Source organism: Cynocephalus volans, chromosome 7 (assembly GCF_027409185.1).
Source record: "Cynocephalus volans isolate mCynVol1 chromosome 7, mCynVol1.pri, whole genome shotgun sequence".
Classification (NCBI taxonomy): domain Eukaryota; kingdom Metazoa; phylum Chordata; class Mammalia; order Dermoptera; family Cynocephalidae; genus Cynocephalus; species Cynocephalus volans.
The window spans coordinates 86,007,133-86,032,940 of record NC_084466.1 but is presented as its reverse complement, the minus strand read 5'-3'; positions in this window follow the sequence as shown (position 1 = coordinate 86,032,940).

Sequence of the window (25,808 nt, the reverse complement as noted above, 5' to 3'; positions counted from 1 at the left end):
GGTCAAAGTTGATAATAAATACCTTCGTGCCTGCCACAGAGCTTTTTTTTTTTTTTTTTTTCAGGACCAAATAAGATACATGCATGTGAATTTTGTTTGGAAAAGAAATCTGGAATATTATGATGAACTCATCTTTGGGATCATTTTAGAGTATATCTCACTGATATAATCTGTAAATTGAATCTAAAATTTTGTTCTACATTCTATTTCAAATAAACATCTCTTTAGCAAAGAAACCACTGGCTGTTAATTACATAACAGAAGACAAAAATTGACTCCCCAGGACTACTCTCTGTCCTGGACACTAGCCATTTGATAGGGAAGCTCTCAATTCTGGGCAATTTCTAATTGAGATCAAAAGTCTCAACTGGAGACTGTGTTGGTAGGCATATAAATAGTTTAAGTTTAAAATTCAAGTCTCAGGGCAGTGGGGGGCCGACAGCCTCAGCCACAACCCCCCTCCACCCCGCCCCGACATCCACAACCAACCCAGTGACAACCACTGGCCCCCCTGGTCTTCTCTGCCAGAATGAGGGGGGTGCCACGGGCTTCAACCTAGCTCCCCCTCCTTCCTGCTCCTCACACCCTATTTCCTTCCACCTTCTTCTCTCCCCCTCCCCGCAACTGCTCCACAACATCTTAGAATGTAAAAAAATAATATTAATAAACAAATAAAAAGCATCTCTTACAAAATAAAAAATATATATATACATAAAAAAAATAAATTCATGTCTCAATTCCAAATAGACAAAGACTCGTGAGTTATTAACCAATGAAAAATAAGTAGTTTTTTGTTGTTGTTGTTAAGCTAATAAAAGCTCTAATTTAAGAAAACTGGATATTTCTATTTTTTCTTTTAATCAGCAATGTATTGACTTTAATGGTCATTGGTCTATTACAACAGCTTTATTGAGATATAGTTTATATACCATAAATCAATGTACAATTCAATGAATTTTAGTATATTTACGGAGTTGTGCATGCATCACTACAATCCAGTTTTAGAACATTTCATCACATCAAGAAGATCTCATGTGCCATTAGCAGTAAATTCTTATTCCATCCCCCAGCCATAAGCAACCACTAATTTATTTTCTGTCTGATGAAAACTGGATATTTCTAAACACATACTTTTTAAAAAAGCAAATTAGAGGATGTTTAATCATATTACAAAAGGTACACTCACTTCAGTGAAGGACCACAGCTTTGATCACACAAAGTACAGCTATTTTTTTTAACAGCTTTATCAAGATATAATTTATAGACCATGAAGTTCAGTCATTCAAATATACAATTTAACATCTTTTAGTGTATTTCTAAAGTTGTGCAGCCATCACCACAATCTAATCTTTGAACATCTTCATTGTCCCAGAAAGAAATGTTGTACCAATGAGCAGTCACTCCACATCCTGTCTGACCCCATCCCTAGGCAACTACTGATCTTTCTGTCTCTGACGATTAGCCTCTTTCTGGACGGTATAAAAGGGTTTATATGATATGTGATTTTCTTTGACTGGTTTTTTAACTTGTCATAATGTCTTTGAGTTTCTTTCATGTTGCAGCATGTATTAGTATTTCATTCCTTTTATTTAACAAGTAATATTCCATTGTATGGATATACCACATTTTGTTTATCTATTCATCAGTTGATGGAGATTTTAGTTATTAGAGAAATGCAAACCGCAATGAGATAACACTCATATCCATTGGATAGCTATATTTAGAAGGACAGACAAAAGCAGGGATTGGGAAGATATGGACAAATTGCAACCCTTGTACTTTGCTGGCAGGAATGTAAAACCGTGCAGCCACTTTGTAAAACAGTTTGGCAGCTCTTCAAAATGTTAACTATCGAGTTACCATGTGATCCCCAATTCCACCCCTTGGCATGTACTCAAGAAAAATGAAAACATATATCCACATAAAAACTTGTACATGAATGTAGCAACAGCATGCATATTAGCCATAATTTATTTTACATGCTATTTTCATAAACATATTTATGATATAAAAGTTGATATGTCTAAATTCTATGCAATTTATGCAACATCTCATGTAACAAGGTATGTTTCAGGGAAGCTTTGGAGAAGAACATGGTGATAACATCACCTGGTTGTCAGCCTTCTGAGGAGCAGACAGCTTTTTCTCTTGTTTGTCTTCGTTTTGATTTTACATATATCATCCAGGAAGCATCACTAAAGTAGAATTTCCATTTCTGTGAAAGCCATTATCAGCTGTTAAGTAGGATGACTTATTATTATCATTAATATTATTGTGATAGAGTACATTGTCTTTGATACATTAACCATAATCAAAATCTTCATCTTCAGAGGGTTCTCCTCCTTAATTTTAGTGCCCTAGAAGGTCACCAAGTCAGCGAGTTTTGAAGTTGTCTGAAAGGTATTTCATCTCTTTGCTTATTTTCACTTAGTTTCTCCAGCCATGACTCTGTCTTCTATTTGTGTGTTACTTGAGCCAGTTTTCATGCTTTTTAGAGATTGCCACTTTAATGACTTGCTTTCTTCTTATTTCTTCCCCAAGGTCAGAGTGTTCCAGGCTCAGGAATAAAAGGGAGGAATAATTGTATGTAGGAGAATGTAAACATACCTGTTTTACTGGGGAGTCAGAGAAAGAAGGGAAAGAGGGCATAAGAAAGTAAATTTCCTTAGTCCTTCTCATCTAAGCCTGCAGCCATTTCTAATCAGATCCATCAGTCTCCACTGCTTTTCATTTTCAGTGAAGCACAATTTTATAACACTATCTTAGGGACTTGGGATATAAAACTTAATAGGCACCTGTGATTTTTTCCTGATTGCAAAACTGACATACAGTTTTTGAATGTGTCGTTCATTCCTTCCATGTATCCTGCATGTGCCTAGACTAGTGCCAGCCACATGGCATCTTCTCTACAAATGGTTTTAAAAATTAATGGGCTGTAAAAATGAGGAGGAGAGGTGAGGCTGGAGACAGGGACATATTCTGCAAGTCTTTGGATTAAAATAGGAGAGTGGCATGATTGGATTTGGGTTTCAGAAAGAATTCTCTGGTCTCAGTTTTGAGGAGGGATTGGAGGAGGGCGAAGAGAAAATGAGGCCCTCAAGTCAACCATGGGGGTGAAGACAAAGCGACAGCACTCAGTGGACATGAAGGGGCGACCTGTGAGCAGAACGACTTGTTGGAAGCAGAGGGAGAGGGTCGTGCAGGTCATCGGCTCAGCTGGGGACCCAATGGAGGTGCCTCTCACCTGGGACAGGAACTTTCCTAGGTTAGGTATAAAGAGAGAGAAGCTAGGTTTGGTGCTCACGGAGGTTTCTGTGCCTGGGTGATAGCCAGCGATGTGCCAGCGGGCAGGGGATTAGACAGCTCTAGATTCAGGGGAGGTGTATAGTCTGACTGTATATGGGGAGCTGTCAACACAAATCTGGCCGTTCAAGCCTTCAGAGTACCTGAATTTCCAAAGAAAGCTACCAGATGAGAAAAGCATTAAGAGTGGAGAACAACATAGTATCAGGCATAGGTGAAATCCCTCACCAGGACCAGAGGGACTGGTCTTTCAGAAAATCTTTCATTATTAATAAAGCTTCAACCAATCCATTACGGGTTGAACTGTCTTCCCAAAATTCCTGTGAAGTCCTAACCCCAGTACCTCAGAATGAGACTTCACTTGCAAATAGGGTCAAGATGACATCATACTGGAGCAGGACAGGCCCCTCACCCAATATGACTGGTATCCTAATAAATGAACGCCACATGCAGAAACAGACACACGCACAGGGAGAGCACTACATAAAGTTGAGGAACTATGGAATCCAGGAGAGAGGCCTGGGACAGATCCTTTCTTAGCGTCTCCAGGGGAGCACAGCCCTGCCTACACCTTGACATGGTCCTCGGTTTCCTCACTGTGAAATAAGGTGGTTGGATTGCAAGATTATTTCCAGCTCAAAGTTTCTAGATACAGTTTTATTGGAATACTTCTCAGAAAGGTGATGATGAGAGTGCCAAACCCTCATCCTGTCCCTCTCACCCGCCGACCTCCTGGCTTTTATCTGAGAAAGATGAAAACCTCCTGTGACATTAATGGACAGTCTCAGGATTTGCTTGCTGTACTTTTCAGCCTTTCTTGCAGGCCTTTTACATACACAAATCCCACAACTGTAAAGTATACTGCAGTGACATTATTTTCCTTGTGTCCAAAGACTGTCACCTTAAAGCTCTACACTGTACTATGATTTGAACTTAGCCTCGATAACTCACAAATCCCATTTAAAAGACCACAACTGAAACATTCTCAGATTTCATTCCTCTAGACTACAGCATAAGCACTTCCATTATTTCCCCTCCTGCAGAGCCTGTCCGGTTCTCACTTCACTTTCTACTCCTTTCTCTACCAACAAGGTTAGATCGCGCACCAATTGCATTTGTATCCTCTCCTTCTCCAGCTACTACTCTAACTTACAATTTCAAATGCAATTTCTTTCATAAAACCAGCCACCCACCTAGCCAAACAAACAAAACTCTCTAATTCCATTCTGGCCTTGGGATCTGAGGCTCACCCTCCTAAGTTATCAGCATGTCTTAAATATTTTTATCTAACTGTTATTGAAACCTTATCATATGCCAACTTGGGAAAAATGTGCATATTTTTGAGATAAGACAGCAATCACTAAGTTAGCTCAAGGAATATATCAGGGAGTAACATTTCTCACTGGTGTTTTTTTTCTTTTTCTTTTCTTTTTTTTTTTTTTTCTTTCTGCCATTACTATGGATGTGAAATGAAAAATTTATAAAAATAGTAATAGCATGCCATGAAGTAAAACTATACTGTCACTTCATATCTACTAGCTTTGATAAGAATTTTAAATGTTCTCTTTTAAAGCCAAAATAAACAGTATCTTTGCTCTTTCATTCAAAAAGCACAATGCAGGTTATTATAAAAAAATAAAACATTGTTAATTTGTTATCCAAAAGCCCAGTTTATAATGTGGGATCCTGTTTCTAACAAAGCATTTTTTACATCTAAGTACATATTATACAAGAGTTCCACAGTTAATAGGAAGTGGTTCTTCAATAACTGGTTGGCCACAGCCTCGGATTGAACAGGATGGGATTCTTAAAGTATACAGCAATAGTCTATTCCTTCAAAGGGCGAGGTGGCAGGAAGGTTGACTAACCCGACATTAATTGAGAGTCATTTATGAGTGAGAATGTAATGAGATATTTATCTCAAGACAGCTCTTTGTGGATACATGTTGTTTCACTCATTTTCTAGATAAAAGAACTGAATGTCAAACCCCAAAGCTAGTAAGTAGCAGAGTTATTGCCATCTATACCCAAGATAACCACATGGTCCACTGGTCAGAAAAGAAGCCTTTAGCAAGCTATCTATATTACTGCAAAGGACAACTTCCCTTCCAAATAATCTAAATTCAAGTTTAATATATTCCAAATTAATAAAGTTTTACCTCCCTATTTCTGAGATCCTATCTTATTGCAGCACGGATTTCGTTTCAGTTCGAAGTTCTGGGGAGAATGCGACTCTAAGAAAACTTCTCTCTCTCTCTCTCTCTCTCACACACACGCACACGGAGGCACGCACACATTATTAACTGTGTTTAGGGCACTATAGATTTTTTGTTGTCTTCCATATAAATCAAGGGACTACAATGCATATGTTTTTCCTGATTGCTAAGGCGTGTAGTATATTAGTGAGATTATGGTGCCCTCCTGTGGTGACATGTAGACACATTTTATTTTTAAACAATTTTTTTACTTAGAAAATATTTCAAATGTGTTGGAAAGTATAGACAAATTGCTTTAAATACTTATGTACCCAAGATTTTATTATATTACTTCAGACCGTGCTTTTCCTTAAAGAAGTCATCCTCACAGACACAGGCACTCTCCAACTCTCCCTTCTCAGAGGTAACTGCTAACTTCTGAGTACTTTCCTTTATCCCTTATTGAAACGTGCGTATATTCACAATGACTATACACCAGTTTTTTGTAATTTCAAATGTTTACATGCACGTGGCATCATTTATGCATATTCTCTTGCAACTCTTTTTTTTCTCACCGAACGTTAGCTCTTGGAGTTCGGTCTGTGTCCACACTAGCAGTCCTTTTTCACCCACAGTGCAGCACTAACACGTTTCCTCCCAGCAGTCAGTGCAGCTGATTCCATTTACTCACAGTAATAAATAACCCTGCGGAGGACATTCTTTCACATGCCACAGTGTGTGAGAGTTTGTCTAGTATTAAAAACTTGGTATAAAATTGCTTTCCAAACCTTATATTCTCGTCTGTGTTTTATTAATGCTTTCCTGTGCTGGCTATACCTCCACGACAAGGTTGAATCAATGTGGTGATACCAGACAGCTTTCTGTCGTGTTTCTCACATTAAAGGATTGTTTCTACTATTTCACAATTATGTGTAATGTTTGCTGTTGTTTCATGTGGGTACCATTTAGCAGGTTAAGAAAATTCCCTTCTGCTCTAAGTTGGTCAAGAGTTTTATCTTGAATAAAGGCTATTTAGAAGTGCTTTTTTCATATTTATTGGAATGAAGTCTAAAGTGATGCCTTTTGGGCAATTTTTGTGTGCTTGAAATAAAGGGACATTTTATATACACTCAGTCCAAAAGAATATTTAAAACATGACTTCCTACTTAGAAAATAAATAGAGTTTTTACTTTATATCTTTGCTAGGCTCAACATACTTTGAGATGCATTTTGTGCCGGGCATGAAATGAGACACTTTTATTATACCTGCCACATATGAGCAAGTTTGAATATGTAGGTTTCTGTTACCTTAGCCCTTTATTTCCCTATATAAAATACTGCAAAGAACACACACTTGGGATAACTCTCTTGGTTAGTCAAGTAATAAGAAAATGAGATCTGTATTCTATCGATATACACTGGTCTATTATCATTTTCAACTTCACAAGTTCACTTTCATTAGCTCTAAGCTCTGTAAAGACAAGAAACTTGGTTACTTCATATTCTCATGCAGCATAGCTCCACACACATAGTAGATGTTCCACAAATATTTGTGGAAATAATAAATGAGCAGCTTCACAAATAATCTTACTTTTATTATTATTTCTGAGTTTCCATTCCTGTGATAAGCATATCCCTTGAATTTAACTTGAGCTCTTTTTAAAAACTAATAATATAGCCCATGTTTTTTGTTGGACACAAATAGGTTTTACAATGATGCACAGAGCTATTTTTGCCAGACGAAAGTTCAACACACAGAAAGTGCAATGGAGTTACAATGTAAGAGATCTACATTTTTGTTTGGATCTGCATTTTTCTTTGGACTGCTAAATATTTAAGGAAGTAAAATCTGGAATTGAAAATCTGAGAAGGAAAAAGATTCTATTTTTAAACATTAACCAATACAATTTTATAAAGGAATAAAAATGAACTTCTGGAAGTGAAAAGTATTACCACTGCCATTAAAAGCTCAATAAAGAGTGGACATTTAAATTAGACACTGTCAAAGAGAGGAGTAATGAGCGGAGAGACGTATAGAAGAAATTAACCAGAACACATTGCATAGAGATAAAAAGATTGAAAATAAAAGCATGCCAATGTTTTAAGGAACAACTAAGAGTTTTTCAGACCAAATGCAATAAATTAATCCTCAGCTTCAAAAACAAAACAGATTCTCAGCTAAATAAATATTTTTAAATCCCCGTTTTGGGAAAAAAATGTAGTAGGGCTATAGAACTTCCCCCCTCAAAAGTTAAACCCCACATTACCTATAAAAGAGAGACAGAGAAAGCAGAATACATCAGAATAACATTTTCTAAGTGCTGAAAGAAACTGCAGTGAATCTAAAGATTCAGTTAAATAATTCCTGAAGAACAAGAGAGAAATAAATATTCTTCAGACAAACAAAATCTGAAAAAAATTTCCATGAATGCATAATCACTAAATGAACTTCTGAAGAATGTACTCCAATAAGAGCAAATTCACACCCAGGAGGAATATCTGCATTTCAAAACTGAGAGTGAGAAAAGATTCTGGGAAACATGAAGGTAAATCTAAACAAACAGAGTTTTTATCAAAACAGAAAAGAGTCCAATAAGGAGCAATGAAAGGTAAGTGTGATGGGGAAAGATGTGAACAGATACCACACCAAAGAAGACAGACAGATGCCCATAAGCACATGAAAATGTGCTCAACCTTGAGTGTTAGGGTGCTGTTATTTAAAACAACAAGATACCACAACACACCTACTAGCATGGCTAAAATCAAAAACACTAATCACACCAAATGGTGGTGGTGATGTGAAGCAGAAAGAACTCTTGTATTGGTCCATTTCTGTTGCTTATAACAAAAGACATGGAACTGGGTGATTTGTAGATGAAACATATTGCTTATGGTTTCTGAGGCTGGGAAGTCCAAAGTCCAGGGAACACATCTGGTGAAGGCCTTGGAGGTAGCCACAGTGATGGTGGAGCAGAGAGAGAGAGAGCAGCTCATGCACTCCCCTTCAAAGACCTCAGAACCACGCCCAGGACCACATTTTCAACCCATTCACTAAGCATGGTCTCAGAATCTAATCACCTGTTCAAGGCCCCACCTTGCAATTTCCATAATGGGAGTTCCCACTCTCTTAACAGTCACCATGGGGATTCAGGTTTCAGGGCGCATTCAGCCCAAGGCAGCTCTCATTCACTGCTGGTTGGAATGCAAAACGATACAGCAATGTTAGAAGACAATGTGGCAGGTTTTTTAAGTAAAACTAAACATATACTTACTCAAATGAGTTGAAAACTTATTTCCACACAGAAACCTGCACACACACATTTATAGCAGCTTTATTCACAGTTTCCAAAAACTGGATGCAACCAACATGTTCTTCAATAGGTGCGTGGATAGACAAACTGTGGTACATCCACACAACAGATTATTTTTTAGTGATAAAAAGAAATGAGCAATGGTGCCACAAAATGACACAGAGCAATCGTGAATACATATTGCTAAGTGGAAGAAGCCAATCTGGAAAGGCTATTACTGTACGATTCTAATTGTAAGACATTCTGGAAAAGGCCAAACTAGGCAGAGAGTAAAAGGATCAGTGGTTGCCAGGGGTTAGGGGGAAGAGAGGGAGGGATGAACAGGTGGAAAGCAGGATTTTTAGAGCAGTGAAACTACTCTGTGATATTGTGTTGGAGGATACACGTCACTACACATTTCTCCAAACCCATAGAATGTAAAACAGGAAGAGTAAACCCTAATTTAAATGATGGATTTTAGTTAATAATACTGTATTGATATTAGTTCATTATTTGTGACTGTGACAGATGTACGACACTAAAGCAAGATGTTAATAATAAGGGACTGTATTGGGGGTGGAGCGGGGAGACGACTTAAGGGAATGTATGGAAACTCTTGCACCATGTGCTCGATTGTTTTATAAATCTTAAACTGCTCTAAAAAAAAGCCTATCAATTAATGAAAAAGTGCAAAAAAATAATACATGAAGACAAGAAAAGAAAGATTTAGAATAGTAATTTTACTGGGTCATTCGGGTGATAAAGAAATATTCATTAATTTTGACATTGATAAATATTTGTCTTTGTGCTGCTTTAACAAAATACCAAAGACTGGGTAACTTTTAAATAATAGAAAATTATTTTCTCGCAGTTTTGGTTGCTGGGAAGTCCAAAACCATGGCTTCAGCAGGTGTGGTGTCTGATCAGGTTCTGGTATCATCTCCAAGACGGCACCATTTAGAACTTCTGATCTTCAGAAATGTAAGATAATAAATTTATGTTGTTTTAAGTCACTAAGTTTGTGGTAATTTGACAGCAGCAGTAGGAAACTAATATAGAAGTTAAACTTCAAATCCAGTAACGAAAAAATACAGAGTTAAAATACACTAAAACTTTTACATTGATAAAGTATAAGCTGTATCCATGCAAAAGAGGGTAGAAAAGAGGTGGAGAGAGAATTAAAAATCAGGGGAGATTAAAGGCACAGAAATAGATTCACCAGCTTCACTAGTAATCAACAAAATTCAATTATAATGGCCATGGATTAAACAAGTCTAATATTATGAAGTGTCAGCAAGGGAGTGAAGCACCAGGAACTCTCTTGCAGAACTGGGTAGAGCACAAATGAGAAAATTCTTTGGAGATGACTTTGGCAATTGCTGGTGACATAGGTGCATAAATCCTACAACGCAGCAGTTCTACTCCTGTTCTCCCTGAGAAATTCTTGTAGTATAACAGACAAATTCTTGGAATACCAGATAGCAATATTTCTACTACAATTGTAAGAGCCTAATGTTTTTCCATGTAATAAGGTCGTCTCTCTTCAGTCTTTACCATAAAGTCAGAATAAACTCGTGACATACATCAGTGGGGAGAAGGCCAGCCTGTCCGGAGCCTGGGGAGTCCCGGGTGGCTCTGCGAGGAGCTGGAGCAGTGGCACTGCAGGCCGAGAACAGCAAATGGGGCTGAAGAGAAGTGTGGGGAGAGAAGAGAGAAAAGTTGAAACAGCAAGGACAGCCTTTACCTGGCACAGTCAAGTTAAAGATAACAGATGCAGAGCAGTTCCAAGTTAAGGCAAAACACAGGGTGGCCACGGGATTTAGGCAGTAGGTGTAAATGCTACAGGAGGCATTGATCCAGGGCCGTGGGTGCGCTTTGGATGAAGCTGAAATTGTGCAGGATCACGGCAGCACATGGAAGGTAAAGCTGTGAATCGGCCTTCAGTCCATGACTTCAGCGCGGCCTCTTGTATCACCATCCCCTCTTTCTCCAAAAACACGCCGTGTTCGCTGAGGGAGAGATTTGCTGTGACCCTTGGTGGGTGGCAAGAAGGAGCTTTCCAAAACTGTCTCTGCTTCCCATTTCATCAGTTACAGTAGACAAGTGGTGCACCTCTAGTCTTCCAGGTCGGATGTTAAGCAAAAAAAAAAAATGAGAGAGGTTTGGATGCTGCTTTCTACTTAATCAGTAATCAAATTACTGGTGGGGCCTTTCTCCTGCTTCACTTGCGGGGTGCCCCGGTTTGCTAAGACGTGAGAGTGAAGTTGAGTACAAATATCTGAGAGCAATCTACAGACAAAGGATAATCATTTGGAAGGCAGTCAGTGACTGGCTTTCAGGTGCATGGTCTCACTTATTCAGCAAGAATCTGTTGAGTCTGTGACTAGTACAAAAATATTCTTCTAGGAATTGTAGGAGCTCACCAAAACAGACAGCTCCATAGATGAGAGAGAGAGAGACAGACAGACAGAGAGAGATGGATAGAAATGCTCTTTATAACACAGCTGGAAAATCAGTGCCTGGGAAGATCGTCGAACACAGCAGCAGCTACAGATGAGCCCCTCCTTCAGCGGATCTAAACCTACTGGCAGTCTTTGTCACTGATCTTAAATAATATGTGAATCTATGTATGCATCTCTATCATATATTTTACAAAGCAAGGTAAAGTGATGGCTGAAATTCAAGCTCTGGAGCCAGACTTTCTGGGTTCAAAACCTAGCACCATAATTTACAAGTTAGGGAGTTAAATAATCTCTCCGTGCCGCAACTCCAGCAATAAAATGAAGATTATAAAATCTAACTCAGGGATTGTTTTAAGAATTAAAGAGTTATTAAGAGCAAAGATCTTAGTGAAGTAAAGCAATTAATATATTGCCCAGCACATAAATGCTCAATGAATGTTAGTTAGTACCATGATAATATGTTTACTATTTTAAACTATTGTTGTAAATGTCTTAAAATATATTATATAAAGAAACCAGGCCATCCACCTTAAGAAATATATCTTCAAGACAAATTATTACAGTGATTAATATTTAAATTGACAAGATTAGTCTCCAAGCTCCATAAATAGAAACAATACACTTAGACATTGGCTGTCACTCTCAGGTCTTAGCCCACCTAATGGCTCTGCCTAAAAATAGCCCATTTAGGGGAGAGCAGTTAAACCTGAGAGGTTATAGCCATCTCAGAACGGTTTCCTTTTTTTCCCAGATGAACACACTGAATTATAGAGTCAGAACATGAAGCCAAGTTCTAATGAAAAAGGAGTGGATTACCTCTTCACACTTCACCAGTAGATGATGCAATTTAATATGACGCTGCAGCCCTTTTCCCAGGTTATGACGACATACTGTCTCTTGTTGAATCTATGATGCCATAGATTGTAAGATGCACATTATGTTATATCCATTAAGAAAAAAAAAGTAAAAAAAGAAAACATGCAGCCAAATAAATTGTAGTAGGCCTTCGGTTGTAAGATGCATCCTGACATCTGTAATGTTAGAATCATATATAAATCAGGTTATTTCTTTTCTTGCTATTGAGTTGTTTGAGTTCCTGAAATTTTCTTACAAGCTTAGAATCCATGCAGTTGGGTGGGGTTTCTGTGGGGATAGGAGTGTTTTGCAGTCATCTGGTCCAATTACCTCGTGCTCTTCTGAGATGTGTCCTGTACTGAGTAACCACATAGATGTCAATTGCTGTCTGGGTGATGCCTAAATTCAGAAATGGCCCTAGCCCCAACTCTCTCATTTTAGTTTTCAATGGTTTTTCTTCTCACTCACCTTCTACTCATGGACACCCTAACCCCCAACATTTACATCCATCAGAAGGCAAAGAAGTACAGACAGGATTCTAGCTTAAGCCTCAAACAAACTGGATTTTTCATACATTTTCAGGTTATACATATATGCTGGAATCTAACAGTAAACTTATACTCAACAAAATACAACCTAAATTTAGGCAAATGTTATTGAGTGAAAGAGTCTTTCAAAGTCACTATTTATGGCATATTTCACTTCTAAAAGTTAGCTGATTTTATTTTATTTTTCAAGAAGGTACAAAGATGCTGCCACCAGAGAGCACCCATGGTACTTTCTCAATCTGTATACAAAATTGTTTTGTTGATCCCTAATTTTAGGGATGATTTAAAATAATAGTGAGTTAGTTTAAAGCTGAATTTGGAAAATTATTTTATTCTATTTCTAATTTTTTTCCTGTTAAAAATATCAAAAAGCATTTCAATTTTATCGTTTAAATGATATATTAAAGCATTTTTCAATTATATTTTAAACACCATGAAAACAAAGAGTTTAAAAATAGCTTTGCTTAAAATTGATCCTGTCTCAGCCATGCCCCCTGCCACCATCTGCAACCAGCCCAGCAACAACCACCAAGCCACTGCAGGAAACCCCTCAGGCTTCTGAGCTGGGGTGGTGGGGGCTGAGGGCCTCAGCTACATCCCCCTGACATCCACACCCAGCCCAATGACAACCACTGAGCCACCACTGGAAGCCCTGGGGTGGTGGTGGTCCAAGAGCCTCAGCCACGCCCCCCAACATCTGCAACCAGCCCAGTGATGACCACTGAGCTGCCACCACAAACACCCTGGGCTCCCAAGCCAGGGCACTGGGGGGCTGAGGGCTTCAGCCCAGCAATGATTGAGCCACCTCTGAAAGCCCCTGGTCTCCCCTGTTAGAATGAGGGGGTTGCCACAGGCCTCGACCATGCCCACCCCTCCTCCTCCTCCTCCCACACTATTTCTCTCCCCTTTCCCCACTCCCCTCCCCCCAACTGCTTCACAGCAACACCTTAGAATGGAAAAAATCATAATATTAATAAATGAATTTTAAAAAAATAAAGTTGATCCTATCTGATTCAATGGTGATTACATTTGACCTCTAAGTACAGATTTCATCTATTTCCTGATTGTTTAGGTCTTGTTAGTGTGAAAATTCAGGTTTGCCCTATTATGAATCTTGAGAATTGCTGATGTGTCTTTGAGTACTGTTTCACAATTACACTATTCTTTTATTGACTAAACATTTATTCTTTCCTTCTCCTTTCATCATTTTCAAACTCAATAAATACCTAAGTTTGCTTTCAGCTCTAATATTCTGTGACTTCATACCAACATGTTCAGAATCTGTGAGCCTGAGAGTATTGCTTCAGTGATACAAAGCATGAATCATGTCCTTATGAGGATCTGCAGGATTATCATGGAAAGGGCCAACGTGGGGACCCACTCACTGGAGTGGGAGACGTGTCCACCCAGGCCTGAGCCCAGGGCTGTCTCTCATGCATCCTAAACTGGCCCAGCCAGACACCAAGCAAACTCAGAGCTCACTCTGCAATTGGCCCAGCCAGACACCAAGCAAACTCAGAGCTCCCTCTGCACCTCACAGAAGGGGATCCAGTCAGGAGCAGCTGGTCTCAGCTTCCATACCACCCAACGCTGCGCCCCGACTGCACCCTGTGGATGATGAGGGCAAGGGGCCCAGGTACAAAGGCCCCGGGAGAAGCTCAGAGCTCCAGGACTGGGACATGCATCAGCAGGAGAGTGACCCCAAGAAGGAGGCAGGAGGGGGTCGAGTCTCCGGTTTCACATACAGAATTGCCATGGTCTTGTTCAAATGCAGCCTCTGATCCCAGGGCCTGAGCGTCTGCTTTTCTAAGAAGCCCAGGAGATGCCCAGCGGCAGCGGGACTGGAGACCTCACTTTGAATCCCAGGTCACAGGCCCTGGTAAGGAAAGTGGATTTTATTTTAAGGTCAGTCAACAGCTATTGGAGGGCTTAACCAGGGGTACACAGGTTTGGAGGGCAAGGTCATGGATTCTGTTATTTCCTGAGCTTGAGCTCCCTACTAGACACCCAGATCCAAGACAAGGTGGGCAGCTGTGTATGTGCCTGCAGCTTGGGGTGACATCGGAGCTGGACATGGGGGAGCCACATGAGCCCACCATCTTTGAGTCCAGCCAGCACCCACAGGAGGCACAGCATTTGGCCACACAGCCATCCAAACTGTTGCCCCCCTTCTCAGTCAGTACCGATGTCCCCTACTTACCACAGTTTGACTTATGATTTTTCAACTCCGTGATATGTTCATTGGGGTATTAAGAGCATTTCTGGTTACAATAGTCTTTACTTATGATGGCTCTAACAGGACGCAGCCCTGTCGTAAGTCAGGGAGCACCTATGCTTTCTAAATTTCAGGCCTGGCTGACAGCTTCAGATGCACAGTCTTGTTTATCCTCACATGGGTCCTGTTTGTCAGGTGGCAGCATTTTATACTATGCAGGTGAGGAAACCAAGGGTGGACAAACAGTGACCCATTGTCACTGCTAAGGGGCAGGTTCATATTCTGACTACTTGACCATGAAACCCATGTTCTTAGCCACCACGTGAAGCCACACCTCACAACGGACTCACTGGTGAACATTCTGACGCCTACAAGTGCTGGGTTCTACAGCCCAGCACAACCCCGCAGGGTCCCAAATGAAGGAGAGAGGCAGCTATCAACGTGCCTTTGACTTGTCTGGGTCAGCGATTTACAATCCAGGCTTCTCAGAAACCCACAACTCACCCTGGGTCAGTGTCCAAGTGCTCAACAAGGATTTCAGTTCACTTTCACTTTGTAAGCACAATTCCTTAACTATTTCTAAATCTAAAAATTAAGAAAATACATTAAGAGATATAATAGCCCACATACAAATACACAAGAGATCACCAAAGTCTTCACTTAAACTACTAGGATAATGTGTTTTTATGCCAACTCCAAAATAAGTCTCCTGCCCTATTTAATTTTAAAATATATTGAAATTGCAAAGCAAGACATTTTTACATTTCTGGCATTTATAACAGCTGATCTGTGTGAGTGAGACAGCTAAGTGGGATGTTGTGGGCACACGCAATAGCAAATGCCGTCTGCCTTCACTTAAACTGTTCCCGTTTCTCAGAAGAGCCTCGTTGTCCCCACTGACTGCTTCATAAGTCAATTTAATGAATTCAAACCTATAAAATAATTCATACTAGTAACCGGAGGCTTTTTCCTACTATGTATGCTCCTTCCTGGTAGGATTTGTTGCAGTGAGATTCTCCCGTTAAAGCCAGCCTCTGCCTGCCGCTGCGGGTGAGGACTGAGCATGAAGATCGGGGCCCGGCCTGCTCCTGGGGAAGCCCTGGCCCTCTGCCACATGTCGTGGGGGCCTGTCATCCACCTTCTGTGGGGTGTCTCTGGTGAAAACACCTCCACATTTCCGTGTTTTTGGACACTCCCAACCCTGGTCATGCCATCCCTACCTCAGAAGAGGACAGACATCAGAACTCAGCAGGGCCCCTGGTGATAGCCTGACCCAGTCTCACCCTGCACTGCTTCCTGACCCCCATGCCAGCACTACCACCGAGGACAGTCCTGCCTCCATAGTGACCTTCCCCATAACACACTGACCACCAAGGACAGTCCTGCCTCCTGTAGGTGACCCTCCCCATCACTCACTGACCACCGAGGACAGTCTGGGTATATGGGATGGAAACCTTCATGTCAAAGGGATACCTGCACTCCCATGTTCATCGCAGCTCTGTTTACAATAGCCAAGATATGGAACCAACCTAAATGTCCATCAATGGATGATTAGATAAGGAAACTATGGTATCTATACACCACGGAATACTGCTCTGCCATAAAAAAGAATGAAATTCTCCCTTTTGCATCAACATGGATGAACCTGGAGAAATTTATGTTGAGTGAAACAAGCAGAGCAGAGGGATAAATACCACATGCACTCACTCATACATGGGAGCTAAGAGAGAAAGAAAGAAGGAGAGAAAGACCACAGTGGTGCATTGGACTTGCAGAGGGAGAGAACATTCCTTGGGCTACAAAGTGGAGTGGGGGGGAAAGACGGAGGGGGAGGGATATTGAGGATAATTGGGTGGGGGCACAAGTACAAATACAATTTGTGGTAATGGGTATACAGCCAGTATGAATCTGGCCCTCACATCATGGGCATGAGGGGTGACAATCAGCTTTGTATCTCATGAATATCCATAACCAATAAAAAAAATTATTTTTAAGTTATATGCAGAGAATTTTTGCAGAGTCATGTGATAAGCTGAATAAATTTTTTAAATCAAGTAAAAATTAGTTGCCCTATGATAAATTTTTGTGGGCAAAGTGAAATGGAAATTAGTTTAAAAATAAAATTAAACAACATAAAATTTCATTTTTAAAAAATGGCTTTGTATGTATTTATGAATAGTAATGTGAATATTAAATCCCTATGGTATTTAAATTACATAGGATAAATTTAAAAAGTGATGCAATGATTGTGTTTTCATATTTAAATAATTACAATGTAATGAAAATTTATAAGTTAAACTTTAAAGATTTGCTAAGTGCTTATTATTTTTAAAATTGTTTTGATATTGTTAAAGGAAAATAGTTAGAAACAAAAGGCTCAGGTCATCTCACTTATTCTGCTTGTCATTATCATTATTTATATAGACCCTGCCTGTCCATGACAATATTTCAGTCTTTCTACTAAGCACATTATAAAGAGCTAATGAATGATAGCCATGCGTTGAGCCTTTCCAATATGCCAGGCTCTGTGCTAAGTGTTTCATGAATGTCTTTTCATTAAACTTTATTTTTTATATTAATGTTCCTGTATAAATGAAGTGTTTGTATTTACTCCCTCCCAATCGTTGCTCAGAGGCTTCCATTCCCTTAGGAATGCATCTCTTTCCTGTTGGCCTTATTGCTTCAGTGCATTACAGGGAAGTAAAAAAATCCCTGCTACGTGATTAAAAATGGTTTAGCAGCACATAAGTGCAATTCTAGAAAAAAGAATAACATATCAGGCAAGCTCTAAGGCAACCCCGCTGTCTCCCCAATTTCTGCCTAGAGATTTTTTTCTTGTGGCTGAGCAGGAAGAAGAGCTCACACCTAGAAGTAGTCTTGCTGAGTTGATGAGACACAGAGTAGATTTCTAGGCTCCAGACACAGCTGGAATCTTCTAGGCAAGGTATCAAAGATGACAGAGCTGCTCAGGAAGGAGGAGGGCAGAACCTGCATAGGGATACATCACTAATACTCAACTAAGGTTTGGCTACAAAGCATAGGACTAGATACAATGTGGCCTAGAAATTGCACGCCATAGAGAGGAAGGTCAAATGATAATGTCAGAGCTTGTGCAGTGCCACGAGAATCTGGAGTTTCAGTCCATGCAGAGTAAAGAAATCTCACCAATGATGATGCAATTTCAGCTGAGATCCCAGGAAAAACAAACGTTAAATTAATATCGTGAAAATGTCCATACTACTCAAAGTGATCTACAGATTCAATGCAGTCTCCATCAAAATACCAATGACATTCTTCATAGAATTAGAAAAAAACAATCCTAACATTCATATGGAATAACAAAAGACCTCAAATAGCCAAAGCAATCTTGAGCAGAGAAAAAATAAAGCTGGAGGTATAACACTCCCAAACTTGAAATTATACTACAAAGCTATAGTAACCAAAGCAGCATGGTACTGGCATAAAAACAAACACATGGACCAATGGAACAGAATAGAGACTCCAGAAATCAACCCATATACCTATAGCCAACTGACCTTCAACAAGGCGCCAAGAACATACATTGGGGAAAAGACTGCCTCTTCAATAAATGATGCTGGGAAAATTGGACATCCATATACAGAAGAATGAAAGTAGACCTGCACCTCTTGCTATATACCAAAAACAACTCAAAGTGAATTAAAGAATTAAGTATATGTCCTAAAACTGTAAAATTCCTAAAAGAAAACATAAGAGGAACACTTCAGGAGGTAGGATTGGGTCAAGACTTTATGAATATGACCCCAAAAGCACAGGCCACAAAACAAAAAATAAACAAATTGGATTCTAACAAACTAAAAATTTTATGCACAACAAAAGAAATAATTAAAAGAGTGAAAAGACGATCTGCAGAGAGGGAGAAAATATTTGCAAACTATATCCAGAATGTACAAGGAACTCAAATAAGTTAACAGTACAAAAACAAGTAACACAATCAAAAAATAGGCAAAGGAACTGCATAGGCATTTCTCAAAGGAAGATATACAAATGGCCAACAGACGCATGAAAAAATGCTCAGTGTTACTCAGCATCAGGGAAATGCAAATCAAAACCACATTGAGATATCATCTCACCCTAGTTAGACTGGCTATTATCAAAAAGAGAATAACAAATGCTGGCAAGGATGTGAGGAAAGGGAAACCCTCCTACACTGTTGGTGGGACTGCAAATTAGCACAGCTATTGTTGAAAACAGTATGGAGGTTCCTCAAACAACTACATATAGAACTGCCATATGATCCAGCAATCCTGCTGCTGGATATATACCAAAAGAATGGAAATCATCATATCAAAGGGACACCTGTACTCCCCTGTTTATCACAGCTCTATTTACAATAGCCAAGAGTTTGAACTAACCTAAATGCCCATCATGAGACAACTGGATAAGGAAAATGTGGTATATTTATACAATGGAATACGACTCTGCCAGAAAAAAGAATAAAATATTGTCATTTACAGCAATACAGATGAAATTAGAGAAAATTATATTTATGTTGAGTGAAATAAGCCAGACACAGAAAGAGAAATACTGCATGTCCTCACTTTGATGTGGGAGCTAATAAAAATAGAAATGGAGAAAGAAAGAAGGAAGGAAGGAAGGAAGGAAGGAAGGAAGGAAGGAAGGAAGGAAGGAAGGAAGGAAGGAAGGAAGGAAGGAAGGAAGGAAGGAAGGAAGGAAAGAAAGAGAAAGAAGAAAGAAAGAAAGAAAGAAAGAAAGAAAGAAAGAAAGAAAGAAAGAAAGAAAGAAAGAAAGAAAGAAAGAAAGAAGAAAGAAAGAAAGAAAGAAGAAAGAAAGAAAGAAAGAAAGAAAGAAAGAAAGAAAGAAAGAAAGAAAGAAAGAAAGAAAGAAAGAAAAAGAAAAGAAAGAAAGATCACAATAATATGTTGAACTTTTAAGAGAAGAAAACAGATCTGAAGTTACCAGAGATGGAAAACGAGCAGAGGGAGGGGAGAAGGGAGGAACTGGTAAACGGCCACAAAAATCAATTACATTGTATAATGAAGAATATACTAATTATCATGCTTTGATCATCACATATTGCATGCAAGTATTGATATTCAACGTTGTACCCCATAGATATGTACAATCAACTATATTGCAATAATAAATTAAATGATTAATTAAAAATAAGAAGGACCACACAATAGAGCAAAGGGCATAGGATTAAAGTTAGAACTGAGATGGATTTACTCTAAGAATAAAACCAAGCATGGTATCTACCAAATGCCATGTTATCTACTAACGGATATATATCCACATGAAATGAAACCAGTATGTCGAAAAATTTCTTCGCTTCTATGTTTATTGAAGCACTATTTATAATAGGCAAGATATGGAATCAATCTAGTGTACATCAACAGATGAATGAATTTTTTTAAATGTGATATATATACACAATGGAATACTATTTAGTTTTGTTTTTTAAAAAATAATGGGAATTTTATTTTCTCACAGTTCTGGGGTTGGAAGTCCAAGATCCAGGTGTCAGCAGGGTTGGCTTTTCCTGAGGCCTTTCTCCTTGGCTTGCAGACAGCCGTTCCTTGCTGTGTCCTCACATGGCCTTTCCTCCGTGCATGCTCAGCCCTGGTGTCCTTTGTGTGTCCAAGTTTCCTCTTCTTACAAGGATACCAGTCAGGCTGGACTAAGGCCCACCCTAACAGCCTCTTTTTAATTTAATCACTTCTTTAAAGAGCTTATCTCCAAATACAGTCACATTCTGAGTTACTTAGTGGAAGTTAGGGCTTCAACGCATGAATTTGGGGGCGTGGAGGACAAATCCAGCCCATAAACAGTCTTCTTAGCACATTAATTATAAAAGGCAAAAATAAAACAAGGAAATGTAAATGTTTACAATCAGATTTTTTTTTCTGTTTAAAGACAAATTTATTGTTTTGGTAGAACTACATTCCACTTTATTTTTTAAAATTATTATTTACTTTTAAGAATATGCACATTTATTTGTTCAAATAACAAATAATAAACTGAATAACAGATGAATAACAAAATACTATGTAGCAAGAATCAAGTTTTTTCACAAAAATTGCAGCTGTAAAACATTAAAATTTACATATTTCATTTTATAATCTCTATAATTACTTGAAATAGCTCTCTAAAGTCTTCCAAAAGCATGCAAATATGAATTAATTTCAACAAAGGAAGATGAATAAACTTGCCAAAGGCAAATTAATTTTTAAGGATATCAACAAGTCCACTTAATAAAAAGAAATCAGGAACAGAAATTAAATATCTAAGTTTAGCAAGATAAATTGCATTAAAAAAATCAATAAAACAGAATATAAACACAAAAGCACTTCAAAAAGTTCATGAAAAAATAGAATTAAAAGATAATGGAAATCTTTCCCTGAACTTTTCGGTTTTGTTTAAATTTTTCCTTTAAAAAAAAAAGACTGAGATCATAGAAAATATGTTCTCTGACCACAATAATAAAAGGAAATTTAGAAAACTCACAAATGCATGGAAATTAAACAACACTCTCCTAAATAAACAATAGGTAAAAAAAAAAATCACAGGAAATTAGAGAGTACTTTTAAGATAATGGTCAAAGTGTAACATATCAAAGTGTGTAGGATACAGGGCTCATGCAGTGCTCAGAGGAAAATTTATACTTGTAAACATCCATATTAAAAATAAGAAAAATCTCAAATGGGTAATGTAAACTTCTACCTTGAGAAAATAGAAAAAGTAGAGCAAACTAAACTAAAAGCAAATATAAGTAGGAAATAACAAAGAATACAATAGAAACATATGAAATAAGGAATTAAAAACAATAGAGAAAATCAACAAAAACAAAAGTTGATTCTTTAAAAAGATCAACAAAATTTGCAAACCTTTATCTACAGTGACCAAGAAAAAAGAAAGACTAAAATTACTAAAATCAGATAAAAAGTAGGGGCATTATTACATTGTCACTATTGTGTTTTGTGGCAGTAAGATCTTTTTTTCTCTTTCTCATTTGCATTTTTGTTCTACCAGTGGATTTTGTTTTCTTGCATTCATAGTAGTGATTATTGTTTTTCAGATTCCAGATGCAGGACTTCCTTAATGATTTCTTGTAGCATTGGCTGGTGAACTCCCACAGTTTTTGTTTGTCTGGAAAAATATACTATTTTCACCTCATTTCTGAAGGATAGCCTTGCTGGATATAGTATTCTTGGCTTGCAGGATTTTCTTTTAATAGTTTGAATACATCATTCTATTTTCTTGTGGCCTGTAAAGCTTCTGTTGAGATAGGAGCTCCCTTATAGGTGACTTGATGCTTTTCTCTTACACCATTTAAGGTTTTCTCTTTGTCTTTGAGCTCCACTGGTTTGACCATAATGTGTCTCAGAGAGGATCTTTTTGGGTTGAATTTGTTTGGAATCTTTGAGATTCCTGGATCTGAAGGTCTGTGTCTCTCCCTATACCTGGGAATTTTTCCATTATTATTTCATTGAATAGATTTTCCATGCCTTTTCCTTTCTTCTCCCCTTCTGGAACATCCATGAGTCAAATGTTTATGCACTTAAGGTTGTCTGCTAGCTTGCTTAGTTTTTCTTCAGTTTTATTTTTTTATTTTATTTTTTATTTTTTTTTAAATTTTATTTTGTCGATATATATTGTAGCTGATTATTGCTCCCCATCACAAAAACCTCCCTCCCTTCTCCCTCCCCCCCCTCCCCCCCAACAATGTCCTTTCTGTTTGCTTGTTGTATCAACTTCAAATAGTTGTGGTTGTTATATCTTCTCCCCCCCCCCCGGTTTGTGTGTGTGTGTGTGTGTGTGTGTGTGAATTTATATATTAATTTTTAGCTCCCTCCAATAAGTGAGAACATGTGGTATTTCTCTTTCTGTGCCTGACTTGTTTCACTTAATATAATTCTCTCAAGGTCCATCCATGTTGTTGCAAATGGCAGTATTTCATTCGTTTTTATAGCTGAGTAGTATTCCATTGTGTAGATGTACCACATTTTCCGTATCCACTCATCTGATGATGGGCATTTGGGCTGGTTCCAACTCTTGGCTATTGTAAAGAGTGCTGCGATGAACATTGGGGAACAGGTATACCTTCGACTTGATGATTTCCATTCCTCTGGGTATATTCCCAACAGTGGGATGGCGGAGTCGTATGGTAGATCTATTTGCAATTGTTTAAGGAACCTCCATACCATTTTCCATAGAGGCTGCACCATTTTGCAGTCCCACCAACAATGTATGAGAGTTCCTTTTTCTCCACAGCCTCACCAGCATTTATCGTTCATAGTCTTTTGGATTTTAGCCATCCTAACTGGGGTTAGATGGTATCTCAATGTGGTTTTGATTTGCATTTCCCGGATGCTGAGTGATGTTGAGCATTTTTTCATATGTCTGTTGGCCATTTGTATATCTTCCTTAGAGAAATGCCTACTTAGCTCTTTTGCCCATTTTTTAATTGGGTTGCTTGTTTTCTTCTTGTAAAGTTGTTTGAGTTCCTTATATATTCGGGATATTAATCCTTTGTCAGATGTATATTTTGTAAATATTTTCTCCCACTCTGTTGGTTGTCTTTTAACTCTTTTAATTGTTTCTTTTGCTGTGCAGAAGCTTTTTAGTTTGATATAATCCCATTTGTTTATTTTTCCTTTGGTTGCCCGTGCTTTTGGGGTCGTATTCATGAAGTCTGTGCCCAGTCCTATTTCCTGAAGTGTTTCTCCTATGTTTTCTTTAAGAAGTTTTATTGTCTCAGGGTGTATATTTAAATCCTTAATCCATTTTGAGTTGATTTTAGTATACGGTGAGAGGTATGGATCTAGTTTCATTCTCCTGCATATCGATATCCAGTTATCCCAGCACCACTTGCTGAAGAGGCAGTCCCTTCTCCAGTGAATAGGCTTGGTGCCTTTGTCAAAGATCAGATGGCAGTAAGTGTGTGGGTTGATTTCTGGATTTTCTATTCTATTCCATTGGTCAGTGTGTCTGTTTTTATGCCAGTACCATACTGTTTTGGTTATTATAGCTTTGTAGTATAGCTTAAAGTCAGGTAGTGTTATACCTCCAGCTTTATTTTTTTTGCTGAGCATTGCTTTGGCTATTCGTGGTCTTTTATTGTTCCATATAAATGTCTGAATAGTTTTTTCCATTTCTGAGAAAAATGTCTTTGGAATTTTGATGGGGATTGCGTTGAATTTGTATATCACTTTGGGTAGTATGGACATTTTCACTATGTTGATTCTTCCAATCCAAGAGCATGGAATATCTTTCCATCTTCTTGTATCCTCTCTAATTTCTCTCAGCAGTGGTTTGTAGTTCTCATTATAGAGATTTTTCACCTCCTTGGTTAACTCAATTCCTAAGTATTTTATTTTTTTGGTGGCTATTGTAAATGGGCAGGCTTTCTTGATTTCTCCTTCTGCATGTTCACTATTGGAGAAAAGAAATGCTACTGATTTTTGCGTGTTGATTTTGTATCCTGCTACTGTGCTGAAATCATTTATCAATTCCAACAGTTTTTTTGTAGAGGTTTTAGGCTGTTCGATATATAGGATCATGTCATCTGCAAACAGGGACAGTTTGACTTCATCTTTTCCAATCTGGATGCCCTTTATTTCCTTCTCTTCTCTGATTGCTCTGGCTAGTACTTCCAACACTATATTGAATAGGAGTGGTGAGAGTGCGCATCCTTGTCTAGTTCCTGTTAAACAGCATTCTACTTAATGACATATGGGTCCAAGAAGAAATCAAGCAGGAAATCAAAAAGTTTATTGAAACTAATGAAAACAATGATACATCATACCAAAACCTGTGGGATACTGCAAAAGCAGTATTGAGGGGAAAATTTATTGCATTAAATGCTCACTTCAGAAGAATAGAAAGATGGCAAGTGAACAACCTAACACTTCACCTTAAAGAACTAGAAAAACAAGAACAATCCAAACCTAAAGTTAGCAGACAGAAAGAAATCATTAAGATCAGAGCAGAACTGAATGAAATTGAAAACCAAAAAACAATTCAAAAGATCAACGAATCAAAAAGTTGGTTTTTTGAAAAGATAAATAAAATTGACAAACCATTAGCATGGCTAACAAAAAAAAGAAGAGAGAAGACTCAAATAACAAAAATTAGAAATGAAAAAGGCGATATTACAACTGTTTCATCTGAAATACAAGGAATCATTCGAGACTACTATAAACAACTATACGCCAACAAATTTGAAAATCTGGAGGAAATGGATAAATTTCTGGACACACACAAGCTCCCAAAACTGAACCGTAAAGATGTAGAAAATTTGAACAGACCAATAACAATAAAGGAGATTGAAGCTGTTATCAGAAGGCTCCCAACAAAGAAAAGCCCAGGACCAGATGGATTCACAGCAGAATTTTACCAAACATTCAAAGAGGAATTGACACCAATTCTTTACAAACTATTCCAAAAGATTGAAACGGACGCAAATCTCCCAAACTCATTCTATGAAGCAAACATCATCCTGATACCAAAACCAGGTAAAGATATAACCAAAAAAGAAAACTACAGGCCGATATCCTTGATGAATATAGATGCAAAAATCCTCACTAAAATACGAGCAAACAGAATACAGCAACACATACGAAAAATTATTCATCACGATCAAGTGGGATTCATCCCAGGGATGCAAAGTTGGTTCAACATACGCAAATCAATAAATGTGATACACCATATTAATAAACTCAAACACCAGGACCATATGATCATCTCTATAGATGCTGAAAAAGCATTTGATAAAGTTCAGCACTCATTCATGACAAAGGCCCTCTATAAGTTAGGTATAGAGGGAAAGTATCTCAACATAATTAAAGCCATATATGACAAACCCACTGCCAATATCATCCTGAATGGGGAAAAGCTGAAAGCTTTTCCTTTAAGAACTGGAACTAGACAAGGATGCC